The sequence below is a fragment of the Protopterus annectens genome, chromosome 9.part0, assembly GCF_019279795.1.
Source record: "Protopterus annectens isolate FY-2018-M chromosome 9.part0, PAN1.0, whole genome shotgun sequence".
NCBI lineage: Eukaryota > Metazoa > Chordata > Ceratodontiformes > Protopteridae > Protopterus > Protopterus annectens.
The window spans coordinates 576,059,059-576,075,201 of record NC_056743.1 but is presented as its reverse complement, the minus strand read 5'-3'; positions in this window follow the sequence as shown (position 1 = coordinate 576,075,201).

Here is a 16,143-nt window from a genome sequence, read left to right as displayed (position 1 = left end):
TTAATTCTGTTGCTTCCTTTTTCCTCTCTGTTTCCTCAGGGGGGAGCAACGTGCATACTATCTGAAACACACTCACAGTGGCTTACATGTGCGCACACATGCTTACACGGTTCAGAATCTACTTATTCGGGTTAAAACGTGCGTACACCCGCACAAACACTGTTACACGTCTCCCAACAGCCTCCAACATACTCAGCCTGCCCTACACGCGCGCACACCCGCGCAAACAGTGTTAAACATCTCCCAACACACTCCCACATGCTCAGACTGCCTTACACATGCACACACTGTCCTACTCGCGCTTCATGGCGCACACACGTGCGCATGCATGCCCAGCATGAAACTTTGGTGTAAGTAACAGTGTACACCTTCCATTTCTTGACTTTCCATGACTTATCTAGTGGCACACCTCTTTCCATGATCTGTGCCTGTCATCTGTCATGTTACACTGGCCTCCAATGAACTGCATTTCTTTCTACCATTCCCCCCTGTGATGTCACCTATATCCTACTCTATTCCTCCCCCTTATGTATCTCTTACACTACTCAGACTGTGCTCATTTGCTATGTGACTGTGAGATTCAGTATCCGAACCCTCATTTACATGAGATTGCCTACTAATGCTTAGTTACATGTCTTAGACTCAGCTTCCCCCCTTAGCAACCACTACACGGTGGCCATGTTGGTTTTGGTCTGCTGGTCCCTGCATTGTCATTCCATGTATTGCATGAAACCCACATTTGTGGGTTTATAACCTTATTTTTTATGTTTTTATACAGCGCAGCCTGTTTGCGCTGGGTTTAAATATATAATTTTATCATTTTGGCATCGGGTTGTATTGCCAATGGCCACATATTTGGCCATTGGCATGCTGCCTGAGTCATATGCAACCTTTTTTTGGAGCTGACATCGCTCCGTTGTGGAATTTGCAGAAATGTACTCAGTTGTCAACTAAGTACATTTCTGCAGCTAAAAAGTCTCCTACACGGATTGGTTTCTGCTTCGTGGATCGCTAATATACCTCATTTGCATACCTTTCGGATGCAAGTGAGGTATTTAGCATGTCCACGCCCAGTCCGTGTAAGAGACATTTTAGCTGGTCTCTTACACGGAGCTTAGGGCTGTTCCTGGATCGCGAGGCTTGCATGGAGTGTTGCACATCTCTTACACTCCGTGCAAGCCTTCATGAATCCTGCCCTATATATTTATAATTTCTGTTTAACAGTATGAAACACCTTTGATGGATTTATGCATGATATGGGGGAAAGAATTACATGATCTCTGCAATATGGCAACTCTAACTTAAAGTCACTAATATTGATGATGCAGAATGTTAAGGACTATGTCATTTTCAGGAAAAAACTAAAACAGTACTTAACTGAAGAAAATAAATGTATCTGCTTTAAAAATGAGATATAAGGTAAGTTACACTGACAAAGTATAATGTTTATTTACATGCTTTATAGACAAGGGCAAAAATGCATGCACCTGGTACACAGACAATGTAGCAAAAAAATGAAGGAATATTCCCTTTTGCTGCGGTGAACTGTCCAATAAATAATCCATCAACCAAAAGACAGCTGGTTCACCCAGGCTAACACTGTGCTGAAAAGCAAATAAACTGCAATCCAGTAATAAATGTTCTGTTAAAATCCGGAATTTAATGAAAAGAATGAAATAAAACAAAATAAGAACAAAAATAATAAAAATGAAGTCCCTTGTCCAACGATAAGCGCTTTCGAATAGTTCTTCTTCAGATCGTATAATCAAATGGGACATTCATCTGTATATATAAGCCAGTCAGAATTGTTCACCCAAAGAGAGTATCAACGCCAAGGTTCCAGCCAATCCATGTTTGGATTTCTCCATCTGATTTGCATAAACCAGGTTAACAATCCCATTTTCTAAATGGATGCCTTACACAGCTTGCTAATGTTCAGTACTAATGAAATATGCAAAGTAGGTGATGTTAGTAACCAATAGCACTTCCAAAAGAAGTAACAGATGAAGCAGCTAGCTTTCATGCATACTTAGAAGCATGCCTCACACTAATGCATTGGAGTCAGAATATGCAAAATAGGTGAACTGAACAGCCAAAAGTGGCTTCCAAGAAACAGCAAAGGAGAAATCTGCTAGCCTTCATGTATTCTTATTAAAAAACTTGTCAAATAATCCCAAAAGCAGTTCTTTACGTATTTCTAATATTCAATAGAGGAAAAATGGCACAAACAATAAATGGATGACCTAAGTAGCCCATAGTGACTTCCAAGGAGCGGCAAAAAACAAATCTGCTGACTTTCATAAATTCCTATTATGAAACTTCTTTTCTTTAATTTAATTAACCCAAAAGAAGTTTTTCACATATCTCTGATGTCCAGTGATAGGGATGACAAAAAAAATAATATATATAGTAGTAAGCATCGCTATCAATAAAAATAGGCGATGTCATTACTAAAATTTCATTTCCCAACACAGGAATATAGCAGGACAATTACTAAGTGACAATAAATGTCAAGGCTCCATATCTTGCATGGCCACATTTGTACCACGATAAATTCACATGGTGACTGCCTATAAGTTTTTCCTGAGACGAGTGTAGGTATGTTATTTCACTCTAGCAATGTATGCAAGTTTCAGACTTCATTTCATCCATCCAAAGTCAGTATAAGTTTCTGACTTCATCCCATCCATTCAAGATAAATAGGGAACTTTTACTAAAATTCCACCATCTCTGTTCAGATGTTTATCATACTGTCCAGTTTTGTTTGATGAAACCAGAGCAGGAATGATAAGGCATATTAAACTACAAATAGCGTATGTCGACAGCATCAAATCTTCTAATCTTAACACTAACATAATCAAACTTCCATTAGGACATAAATGCTCTTAAAAGAAAAATAATAAGTATGTTATTTCACTATAGCAATGTATGCAAGTTTCAGACTTCATTCCATCCATCCAATATCAATATGTATACATTTCTGACTTCAACCCATCCATTCAAGACCAATAAGAGATTTTACTAAGATTCCACCATGTCTCTTCAGATATTTATCATTCATCACTTATGATCTTGTTAGCTCATGGTCGATCTGCATCTCTTCAAGACAGGTTTCAAAGGTATAACACTATTCAACCCCAGATGTTGATCAGCTCTAACGTTTATTACCCATTTGGTTTCCCTAAGTTCAGTTATGTTCTCAATATCCCCTTTTTTTGGGCCAATATGTATGGTCTCTGTAGCTTTATATGAAAACAAGTGATCTTTATGCTGACTGACATGATTAGCTAGGGCATTATGAACATATTGGTTCACAATGTCCCTTTGATGCCTCTGTATGCATTTCTTAAGCATTTGGTTAGTTTTGCCCACATAAAATGACTGGCATGATCTACATGTAGCCAGATAAACAACATTGCTCGTGGTACAGGTTGCTTTGACATCAAATATATAAAGTATCTTCATTCTTGGATGCTCAAACTTGTTACTACTATCTGAGTACAAATATTGCAATTGCCACACATGAAGGTCCCCTTCTATCCTTGAATCCACTTCGTGTTTTGTGTATTTGTGCACAATAATCTTTTCAGATTTCTCTAGTTTTTGTAGCAGAAACATGGTCTTTCTCCCACTATATCTTTCAACTGGGAATCTTGCGTTAACATGGGCCAAAACTGTTGGATTATTTGCTGAATTTGATAGTTATCTGTGCTATAAGTTAGAGCAAATCTGGTCAGTGTATCTTTATCCTTCTTCCTATCTTCCTTTTCCTGTGTTGGTAACCTCAAGTCTTTCCCCTTTTAGCATCTTTCTTTCAAATTTTCCTGTAAAAGACTCACCTCTCTATTACGTGTGTCCTCTCGGTTACAACGTTTATAAATCCTATTAGTTTCATTTCTCATGATGTTTCTGGAAATATGTCTAGGATGCATACTGCTTTTCACCAGATAATGGTTACGCCAAGTACTTTTCATGTGTAGTTCGATTTCTAGTTCTATTTCATTGAGCATAACATTAACATCCAAAAAACTTACTGTGTGTTTAGAATAGTTAGAGCTAAAAGTCAAGAATGAGGTGGTTGTATTCAAATAATTATGGAAGAGTTGAAATTGCTCTGCACTTCCTTTCCATAAGATGAACAAGTCATCTACAAAACGCCCATAGTACAGAATGTTATCAAGCCATGGGTTGTCAGTATTTAAAACAAATTCCAACTCCCATTGAACTAGAACTAGGTTCGAATAATGGCACAGGGGGTGCCCATGGCAACCCCCCATTAATGTAAATAGTTTTGTTCACCAGATAAGAAAAAGTTATTCTCCAGAATCAACTCAAGTAGGTCACAGATAGTTCGAGTCTCTAATGCATTCTTCCTTGCAGATATTAGTCTTCTTATTGAATTTATACTGGCTTCATTCGGTATGGTAGTAAAAAGACTATTGATATCTAATGTGGTAAGAAGAAGGCTAGATTTATCCATTATTGCTTCCATCACTGGATGCAATTTATGAAGGAAGTCATCTGTGTCTCTTAACATTGTACAATGATTCTTTAAAATTTATTACAGTTCTCTTTCTACAAATAAAGACATATTTTCTGTAATCCAGCCTTGGCCGGAAACAATAGGATGTAATGGTGGATCTTGAAGCTTTTTATGTATCTTCAGTAAGCCAGTGGATCATCAACTACTACACTCATAAGGCAAGCCAATACACTACACAAGGCTGTAGACAGAGGAGACCCTTGTATCACATATTGATGCCAGAAGTAACAGTTTGAAAAACTTGCATGTGTAATTGAGCCAATCCCCAAAAAACACACATTTATAGAATAGAGATGTTCTAAAACATAAACAAAGTGCTTTTGTCCACCATATAAAATTGGAGTTCATCAGAGCAACAGGAAATGACAAAACAAACAATATAAATATTATTCTCAATTAACACATACTAATCCAATAATTGACAGTTAATCAAATAATAATTTCTGGGTCTTCTGTTTTTCAGAAAACTCCATTCAAGCCTGAGAATTTGTTCAATCTCATTTGCCTTAGATTTTATGATATTTCTGACCCCCCCCCCCCCATAAACTTCTACTGAGTAATTCTAAGCCATGGAAAATAAACTTTTTGTGTTCAGGAAACAGTGCTAAATGTTTATATAGTCATTGTCAGTATCAGCATTTCTTAAATCATAATCATGTTCTAAAATTCTTTCATGGAACTTCCTAGATGTCATTCCTATATAACAGGCTGAACAGCCTTGACAAGTAGCCTTATAAATTGTATCACAGGTAAATCTCTTTTTGGCATAAATAGTAACTTTTTGATGTTCAAAAATCTTCTTCTTCTTCTTTCGACTTTTCCCAGTTAGGGCTCACCACAGCGGAACTCCGGTCCACTAATGACTGGCAGTAGATTTTTATGGTACCGAGGTGCAAGCCTGATGCCCAACCTTCAATGAAGGCATGCCCATTCACACGTCTTTCAAACACCACTTGACCATGGGGAGGACATGCAGACTCCACAAAGAAGGCACTCCAACTGAGAATTGAATGGGAGAACCTCTTGCTGTGAGGTGACATGCTACCCCTGCACCACTGCGGCAGCTTTTGATGTTCAAAAATAAAATAAAAAAAAATACTATTGCTCATAAAAGTGACAGGCTTTGTGCATCCCACAAGAAAAAGTGCCATGGTCTTTATCACTATTACTAACATCAATTAAAAAACTAGCTCTATCAAAAATATTTTTTAAATTATTATTCTTTTTAAAAAATAGCTTTGATCTGTCCTGAACTGCTCAATATTTCCTTTAATAATATTCCAATTCTTATCTAAAATAGAAGTAAAAAAATTATCCAATGGCATACCAAAAATGCAAGGCATAATTTTAGATGCCATCTCACCTTTTTCGTTATTACGTTTTTTGACATAACCTTCTCTTAAGATGGACACAGATTCCTTTTTCCTTTGTGTATTCATTATAGTTTTCCAATTTTGTGTTTATGAGCTCTGAATTGCATACAATTGCCTTTATGATTTATGGCGTTATGACTTTGACACATTGATCATCCACATGACATAAGAATTTTATAGAGCCCCTTCTCTTCTCATTTCATTGATAAATTAATAGATCTATGTGTAAAACAGTTTTTACTATACAATTTATATATTTCCAATTTTATATTTCATATTGATTATTTAATAAGTCATTATCATACAATAGATTTCAGTGATAGTGAATTTTTAATAAATTTATATATGTTAACCATATTTATATATTTATATATTTACATATTTATATATTTACATTGAATTAAATTATAAATTATTTATACCTACATATTTATTTATATTCATATTTATATATTTATGTATTTATTTATATTTATACACTTACATGCTTCACATATTTAATTATTTATTGATCTACATAATTATCTGATCATTAGTTCATATATTTACATCAAGCATTCATTCAATGGAACTCTGGTATACACTAGTAAAAGTTGTCCTAAAGGTTCCCTGAGGAGTATAGCATACACTCATACATGTTAAGTGAGTTATAACTGTCCCATAAGTTTCTAATGACTTATGTCAGCAGATTTTGTATTAAATATTAGTTTGGTTGACTTCTTGCATCAGTATGTGTCTGATATAAGAAACACTTACTTGGTTGCAATGAACCGATGAATACCTTTGAAGCATCACATTTAGAATAAGAGACAGTGATTCCGTTGTAATGACTTTTTTGAATATATTTTTGAAGTGTTTTGAAGAGTTCGCTTTACTTCATCTCATTTTATATTTTTTATGTATGCATGTTTGGTTCATGCGTTACATTCCACTTACATTTTTAACTTTAAACTTTTAAGTCAACAGTTTTTAAACACAGTTCTTCTTTAAATTTCTGAATGTTTTAAGGTTTTGCTTCTTTTCCAATTATTATTGTGGCTAATTGATTAATCAAATGTATTTGTCTATTGGCTGAGCCTCCCTATAAATTTTCTGATGTTAGTACACTTAAATTGTCTGATGAAGCGTATGGTAGCATACGCGAAAGCGCTTACCTTCTGTTTGTTTTAATAATAAAAAGTAAAAACTTGTTACGTGGAGAGTCGGAAGTTTTTGTTATACATTTTTAAAAAACTAGCTCTATCAAAAATATTTTTTAAATTATTATTCTTTTTAAAAAATAGCTTTGATCTGTCCTGAACTGCTCAATATTTCCTTTAATAATATTCCAATTCTTATCTAAAATAGAAGTAAAAAAATTATCCAATGGCATACCAAAAATGCAAGGCATAATTTTAGATGCCATCTCACCTTTTTCGTTATTACGTTTTTTGACATAACCTTCTCTTAAGATGGACACAGATTCCTTATCTCTTAGTGCATACACCTACAAGAGACACAGATATATTGGACCTGGTACTCCCGTGTCTTGTCCTCTCTGGTAAGGTCAGACCACACAGCAGTTTCCTTTGAAAAAGAATCAATTTTGTAACCTCAGCAAGCCCTGTAGTAGATTGAAAATACTCCAAGGTAAACTACCTTTAATTAAGTGATAACTTGTCAAAATTTCAAGCCCTTAAAACCCAGGTAACCCAGCAGCCTTTATGGAATTATTCTTAGAAGCTCTGTACAACCATATCAGTGATTGCATTGGGACTATTGTGCCAACCAGATGTAAGCCAAAAATAAACTCAAAAGCAAACCACCTTGGTGAAATCCAAAATTGAACAGGTTGTAACACATAAGAAAAAAGTAATAGATAAAATTAGGACGTGTAACACCAGAAAAGTTAAAAACTCTCTCATCAAACTGAATAGACAACCAAGTGGATTGAGTAAGTCCCACAAAGCAAATTTTGAGGTAAAAATTGCGTCCCAGACCAAGGACAACCATATGGCCTTCTTCATTTATGTCCAAATCCTCAAAGGCAGCACACAACAGTGTGCTGAATTGTTTGTAAATGGAACCACATTCATAGAGTCAGGAAATATAGCAAAACTTATGGCTGACAAATTCAACTCCAACTTTACACCCTTTGCACTGCCAGCTGTGCCCACACACATACCAATCAACACAATCCTTCCAACTATTAGTAGAAAGGAGAGCTTAGATGCATTGTCACATTCAAAAAAATCACCTTTGATGGGCCCCAGTAATATCCCAGGATGCCTAATAAATGCCCTGAAATATGACCTAGTAGGGCCACTGGTGTTACTATTCAACCATAGCGTCTGAAAAGGCTTCATGCCACATGAATAAAAGATTGCAACGTTCATCTCTCTGCACAAGTATAGACCATCAATGAATCCTGGGAACTGCAGACTATTAGTCTGGCAAGTTTCATATGCAAAGTCATGGAAAGAATTATCATGCAGTTGATTAACAATGGCATAAAAATTTTCATACACTGGGACTCAACACAGTTTGGTATGGTCAGACAGAACATGCTTACTAAACCTGATATACTTCTTTGAGAAGGTCACCAAGGGAATGGATGAGGGCAAAATAAGTGCATACTACCTACCTTGACCTAGCTAATACACTTGATACAATACCTGCTCAGGCATTGTAAATAAACTCATGGAATTAGGCATAAACACCTATGTAACTCATTGGATAATCAGCTGGCTGATAGGACCCAGGCATTTAAGACTGGACAGACCACCTCCAAAAATAGACTAGTCAGGCTCTGTGCTGGGTATGCTTCTCTTTGGCACCCATTTTTTCAGAAGTCAAGGCCAATGTCTTACTAAATTTTGAGATGACTGCAAGCTTGGAGCAATCTATTTATTTATTTTATATTACATTTATTTACCGGGAAAGTCCGACTGGGCAGAGCCCATTTTCAGTGGAGGCCTGGGAGAAAAGCTCTCCAAAAAGTGACAGTACATACAACATTAATAACAGTAAATACAGAGTGACAAACAATATATACAACATATGTTACAGTAGGTACAGCAAGTCTAACAGCAGATACAACATCAGATATGGAACTTAACATAGTGATATTATTAACATAGAACCTATGAGTGTTAATTTACATTTATAAAGGGGAAATAATTCTAGATTTATCACACATTTAAGAATAAAAAGAAAAAAAGAAAACTCATAATACAAATAAGAGACAGGCTGAATACTTAATGGAGAGTGTACTTGTGGTAACTGATTAGCCAGGGGTGTTGCATGAGCAGAGCCAAGTGTCAGTTAGATCATTGTTGAGTTATGTTTTAAACTGGTGTGTGTTGTCAGTGGTTCTAATATTATGGGTGAGGGAGCTCCAGGTTTTCAAGATACAGGCAGAGTATTAGTAGTCGCCTTCAGTGTTGTTAGTTTTAGATACTTGTTATAAAGACTAATTTGATGATCGTAGTGTTCAAGTGTTAGAGAAAGGTTGTAGTAAGTGTTGGAGAGCTGGAGTTTTTTCAGGGTTATATAATAATTTGCGGGCCATGATTAATTGGTTGTAAGCAAGAAGCTGAGGTAATTCAAGCCAGGAGACTTTTTTGAGTGCTAGACAATGATGTGACCTGTGTAATGATCCAGTAGCAAATTTAGCTAGTTTGTTAAAGCATGTATTCAATTTATCTAAATCTGTTTTTCTGAGGTTTATAAGGATGGGTGAAGCATATAACAGAGTTGCTAGTAGGTGGGTTCTAGCTATGGCAGTTCTTGATGAGTTTGTTAACAATTTTTGGTTTTTGTAAATGCCCATTTTTGCGGACTTTTTAAATTGTTTGTGAATTATGCAAGTCAAATCTTAGCTTATCATATACAATGACTTCTAGTAGTAGAGATTAATGTGATTGCTAGGGTTGTTAGAGTTACAGGTAAACCAGTCAGTATTAACTCATTCGCTCCAGTGGAACACAGGAAGTTTGTACTATAACTTCCAATGGGCAGAGCCTATGAAAAAGCAAAAGGATATGTTACTTAAAAGTAGGGTTTTAAAATGGATTGGAATGCCTTTAACAGTGAAATGTAACTGAGGAAGTGAGCACAGAAACAGAAAGGCTTACTGCATAGCTGTTTGGTGATCATGGATAGTCTATTTTGCAATAAGAAAAATACTGCAGGTGACTAGAATCAGAAAAACCCTAAAATACTAATACTAAAATACTAAAAATCTTACAGTAAGGTCTAACACTAAAAAATGACTGGTGCCAAAGCCATGGCTTAAACCTCAGTGCTAGGAAATGCATAATAGTACATTTTGGGAAGTCAGACACACAGAGAAACTACTTCATTGTTAAATACCCCTAAAAGTAGACACAGTAGTCAGGGATTTTTGGACTCGTCTATATAGAAGCCTGGCTTTCAACCAACATGTGTCTAAGGTTGTAAGAAAATCACTGTATGTCACTCAACTTATAAACAAGGGCATGGCATCTATGTCCAGGATAGTCATGGTACCACTGTACTCAACCATCATTAGACCCACTTCTGAATGTGCCTGACCAGGAACAAAGAACAAAGGTTCTTCAGAAAAAGAATACAGGGTATAAAACACTCTCCTGTGCAGATCATCTCAAAGCCCTATATCTGTTCTCTATTTACAACAGACTGCTGAGTGGCAATTTATGCTTGGCATAAAAGGTATACTTGGATTCTGCTCTGATATACCTTTTGCAAATACAAACAAAATGAACAGCAACAGGAGTACTAGATCTAAGAATTTAAACCTTGCTTCTGATTTAAATGTGACATGTTTGAGGGACAGGTACTTATCTCAAAGAACCCTCATTCTCTGGAATAGGCTCCCACGTGAAGCACAGCTCTTCCCTAATCCTGCTCAAATGCAACGTGGACCAGATGATGGCAACTCTGGAATAGGCTCCCACGTGAAGCACAGCTCTTCCCTAATCCTGCTCAAATGCAACGTGGACCAGATGATGGCAAATCGAAGCTTACCCACAGTCTGACATCTACGTCTCTGAGGGACAGAGGCAGCCATTAAATCATGTCTGAACTAACATGCAACTTTTAAAATAACCTCTGAGGCACAATTACTTGTGGGATACATTGGAGTTGCATGGCTAGGCTTATAAAGGCCCTAGTGGTCATTAGCTTAGTGCACACCTATGAACCTTTAGTTGCCTGGATGAGTTTGTTGATGCCTTTTAATATGACTCAGCTACTGCATGCAGCATGTTTATTACATGCTGCATTCTGCCAACATGAACATATGCCAGTCTGGTGGTGAAGTAACCCTTGCTGTATCTGCAGCTCTCAGTTTCTGCCCTGCTATGAGTAATGGTTACAAGCAGGCAGCAACAATAAGGGATCCCATGTGGCAGGCTTATAAATCACATATGGTTGATCAGGTAAAGAGTTGACATCTAATGCAGAACTATGACTCATGACATTCAAATAATGTCTCCTTTCTTGTATAAAACACATAGGACTAATGATGCATATGTGATACCTGTGAGCTATGCTGCAAGATACTTGGTCTAATGTTGCTGTTCATCAGTCATTCCTTCTCATCTTAAAATAACTTTTTATTTCAAAACTGGTGCTCATATTATACTTCTCAAAAGTCATGTAAAAGACAGGTTCATATTACATTATCGAAAGATAACGTAATCAAATGCTCAAAAGATCGAAACGGCCACATATCAAATCCTTTATTGTGGGGGGCTGCACCCCCCCACACCCCCCCGCTACATATATATTTCAACTCCAAGATCGCACTACAATGAGGAAAGGGCAAATATCCCAATCATCACTGTACTGTGATCCCACAATGCGATCTTCAAAATGCAGCTGTTTCGAAGTTCTGAGCGTTCGATTACATTATCTTTCGATAACGTAATAGAAACCCATAAAAGACATATAAAAGTCATGCCTGAGTGCTCACTGATTCCTGTTCTGTGATGTCGTAAGGCATCATATAAGGAATAATCAAATTTTTAATTGTGTGTAATACATTATAGTGAGGTGGTATACCTAAGAATGCATGTACTGAACGCCCTGAAGCGGGGCAATTAGTAAAAAATACTATTTCAGAATATAACATGAGTTCAAACATTGCAACTGAATTAAAATATGTCATGTTTTTAATGTTACATAATGTTTCCCCAGTTTGAACTATTTGATCCATTAATATAATGTACATCAAATTATTTAATTTTGTCATACACAATAATTTGTTCCTTCAAAGACAAAAACATCTTCATTTTTCAAAAGACTAGTGTGAAGGAGCAGGAGTATTTTTTTACATGGCAGGACACTGGTTTTCTTAATTTTCTTATTAATGTGTCTAAAATACTTGCATATTACTACTTTTAAATTATAGATAATTGCTAGCTATAGCAATGATTATAAACAGAGCATTAATGTTTCTAATTGCTCCAATCTTATGTTATGACATGCAGCTTTCTTCCCACAGTTCAATGAAGTTTTAAGCAATACCATTAGAGGAATAAAATGCATACAGTTGAAAAGTGTCCTAAGCCACCCCCCCAAAAAAAATTTTTTTTTTTTTCTTTATTTAATAACTTATTCACCTTTGAGTTAAACACTGATGAGTGCATGTGAAGTTCAGATTTTAAGTATTTTAAGTTACAGAAATGTCACAATTGAACTACAGCAGAACAAAAGTTAAATGTGTTATATAGTCTCATGATGACAGGCTAGGTGATGGTGCAAGTGATTTTAAAGAGGTGTCATAAAAGCTGGATAAAGAGTTGGTCTGAATCAGTGTTCTACTTGATGCAGGTGATCCTGCAGACACTGTTCCGCTGTGGCACTAAGGCCCGGACCTCAAATAAATAGTTCTGCTAGGTGTAGATGAACCTTGATGTGGCCAGCTGATTCCCCCCTAATAATTACAGTATTTTCTTCAGAAGCACTTTAATCACATATGATCTGTCCCTCATATTTGGACACTACCCTGTTCTCTTCCAAGACTGACTCATACTTAAGGCTGGTAACTCCTAACTAGTGTACAAATGTAGGTGGCCATAGATACTTGCTACACCACCATTCTATGTACTGGTGTGATTATAGCATTACCTCTACTCTCTGCCATTTCAACACAGTGCTGGAAATCCTCATGTATACCCTGGAGGATACTGACCTCTCTCTGTAGCAGTGTCTGAGAGCTAACAATGCCATGGCACATTTGATGCTGGGCATCTAATGCTTTACTTGTGTCTTGGGGTACCTGTGACTGGCAACCCTTTGTTATGGTGTCACTATGGAAACTGCTTCCTGTGAATTTCTGCCAACAATCTGAAAGTCTCTGTCTGGACTTGGAGATACGAGTATACAGGTGCAGGGGTTTTCTTCTTGTTCAAGCATGAGTGTGATGTCAGCATGTGGTTGATTATGTCATGCACTATCACTTCCTGCTGAGTTACTCACAGGTTGTGGGGTGTGAAATCCTAATGAATAAAATAAAAATTCAGCATACGAGCAAAGCATTAACTAAAACAACTATTTAAACACAAATATGCTTCTGTGATGGAAAAAAAACGCAACCAGTATAATAAGATTTAAAATAAGCACTTTCATTCTCTTGAAAACACAGAGATTGTAAAGAATTTATTAGAGCTTTCATTCTTTTGAAAAAAACAGAGATTGTAAATAAATTATTAGTTAAATATTTGTCTATTAGTTGGCTTTTCCCAGTTATGGGTCGCCACAGCAGATAATATATATATATATATATATATATATATTTGACTATTATAAGCAATTCCTATTTTTCTAAAAAATGTGTTTTTTTTTTTTTTTGGTTATACCAGTTAACTGGTTTGTATCAGCTGATGAGTCATGGGACTGAACATTGGTATAAAAGACATTATTAGGATTTGTACTATTGGTTCTTAAGAAGTTATTTGTAAAGTATTAAAGAGAATGAAAGTGGTTAACCAAAATCTTGTACTAGTTGCATATTTCCACAGAAGTGAGTTTGTTTTTGAAGGGTGTGACATCCTGCCATTAAACATGGGGACTGCATGACCCATTCCTCAGGCTGACTCATAAATATAACTATATTGTCATCAGCAGCTTCAACAGCCATTCTGCTGTTGATTTCCTCCAAATGTATCGGTATAGTGAAACACTTTGTTTCTGCTGAACGGTCGTGGCTTGAGCACATCCTACCACATCATTTGCCCTCTTCTTGTACTGTGTTAATATGTGATTCCTTCCACTGACAGTGTTAATGTCCATAACAACTTCATACCAGGCCTCAGGGATGCAATTCTCCTCACAGGTAAGGTTATGCTTTCTTTGTCTTGATCCCTGTTTTAATTAATTAATGTATGTATATATTATTTATGTTGCATCATTACTGCACCAAAAACAATATGGTACAGTTATGCACAAAAAAAACTTTTGATGTAATCATCAGTCAAACAGCACAACGATAAAAGTGAGCCCACCATCATCGCAAGAAAAAAAATGATGCCTGACAAAAACCCATAATTAGATACACATGCAGATTCTCAATCCAGCCTAGTAAGGTTGTGTTGAATTAATGTTTGCAACTCCATAAATACATTTACAGCAGTAAGGGGAAAGCAGTTTGTCAACAGATCTGTCTTTCCCTTACCACTTTCTTGCATTTATAGTACTCTATTTTTTCATTCAGTAGTTCCAATAAGGACACACATATTTTGACCTAAGAAATTATCCTTAACACTTCAGTACTTCACAATTAAATCACTGCATTTCTACCATGTGTGTGCAGTCACTAATGACTCCAAAATAAATTACTTTCTCAGTTATCACTATGCATTTCCAGTGTTGCTGTAAGGAATTTCCATTTACAACTGCATGTTTTGTGATTAATCCATCATAATATGCCAATCATATCAGCCAACCAACATTTGTTTAAGTAAGCTTAATAAACTAACATAATTTTGAACTGTTTCAAATTCATTTGCAATATTTTTATTATTTTTGCTTACTTTAAAAAGAAAAACAGCTTCCTAAAGTATTTGCCACCAAACTCCAGTAACTGCAATTTAATATATCACTATTAAACTTATTTGCATAAATTCGAGGACTTGTATACATTTTGTGAAATTAGGTCCTTGTATACCTATTTCAGTTAATCTCAGTAATATGTAAGCATCCATCTATCTACCCATAACTCCTTTTCCCATTTTGGCACATGGGGCCGGGATGTCACTTCAACAGTGACAATCATCTAGTGCCAAGTTTTACACCACTGAGTGGCTAGTTCTGCTGCAGTAGTTTTTTTACTCCACACTTTTGCATGCACACGTATACCTACAGCCAATTTAGAATATCCAATCCACCTCCTGCATGTGTTTGGAATGTGAGAAGAAACTGGAGCACCTGGAGGAAACCCAAGCAAATACAAGGAGGATATGCAGACTCAGCTGAGAATTGAACCAGGGAACCTCTTGCTGTGAGGTGACAGTGCTATCCAGTGTGCCACTGTGCTGCCCACGGCAATTTATTTTTCTAACCAAGCTTCAATTAGTCATGAATGCACCCTTGAATTTATCTGAAAACTCTGGGTATAATGGCATAGTCCACAATAGTCCCCAGCAATTCCCAGAATGCCATGGTAATGGGCAAATAATCTCAGTTATCCTTTCAGGTGACTATGTTTAGAAAAAGCAAAAAGGAGTAATATGCATGTGAGTCTGCACAACTATGAAGCATAATTCCTACCCATCTGACATTATCTGGCACATCTTATCAACTGAAAATGCTCAACATTTAGTGAAAGTTAGCACTGACACACACATGAATATTTATCCCTCATCCCCCCAAAACTAATAATACTGATGCTATATTGCATGAGAAATGTATAAAGAAATTATTTCTTCATGACATTCAAGTATAATATTCCAAAAAGGTAGTAAAAGCAAGACACAGCAACAGTAGCAGCTGTGAGGAAGAGAACAACTGATAATGTATTTATGACTTTTATCCACTATATAAATTAAATGTGAATGTATTCTTTTAAAAATGTAGGTGAAAAAGCATTTTTGGTTAAACCAAACTTGTTATTAACAATACTGCTAGACCTAATGCCCATGCTGGTTGAACATGTTAGGTTAAGATGATGTCATACTCTAGTGGGAATGTTTTTAAACCTATGAACGATAGCCCTGCACATATTTTCCTCCTTCTGGTACTAAC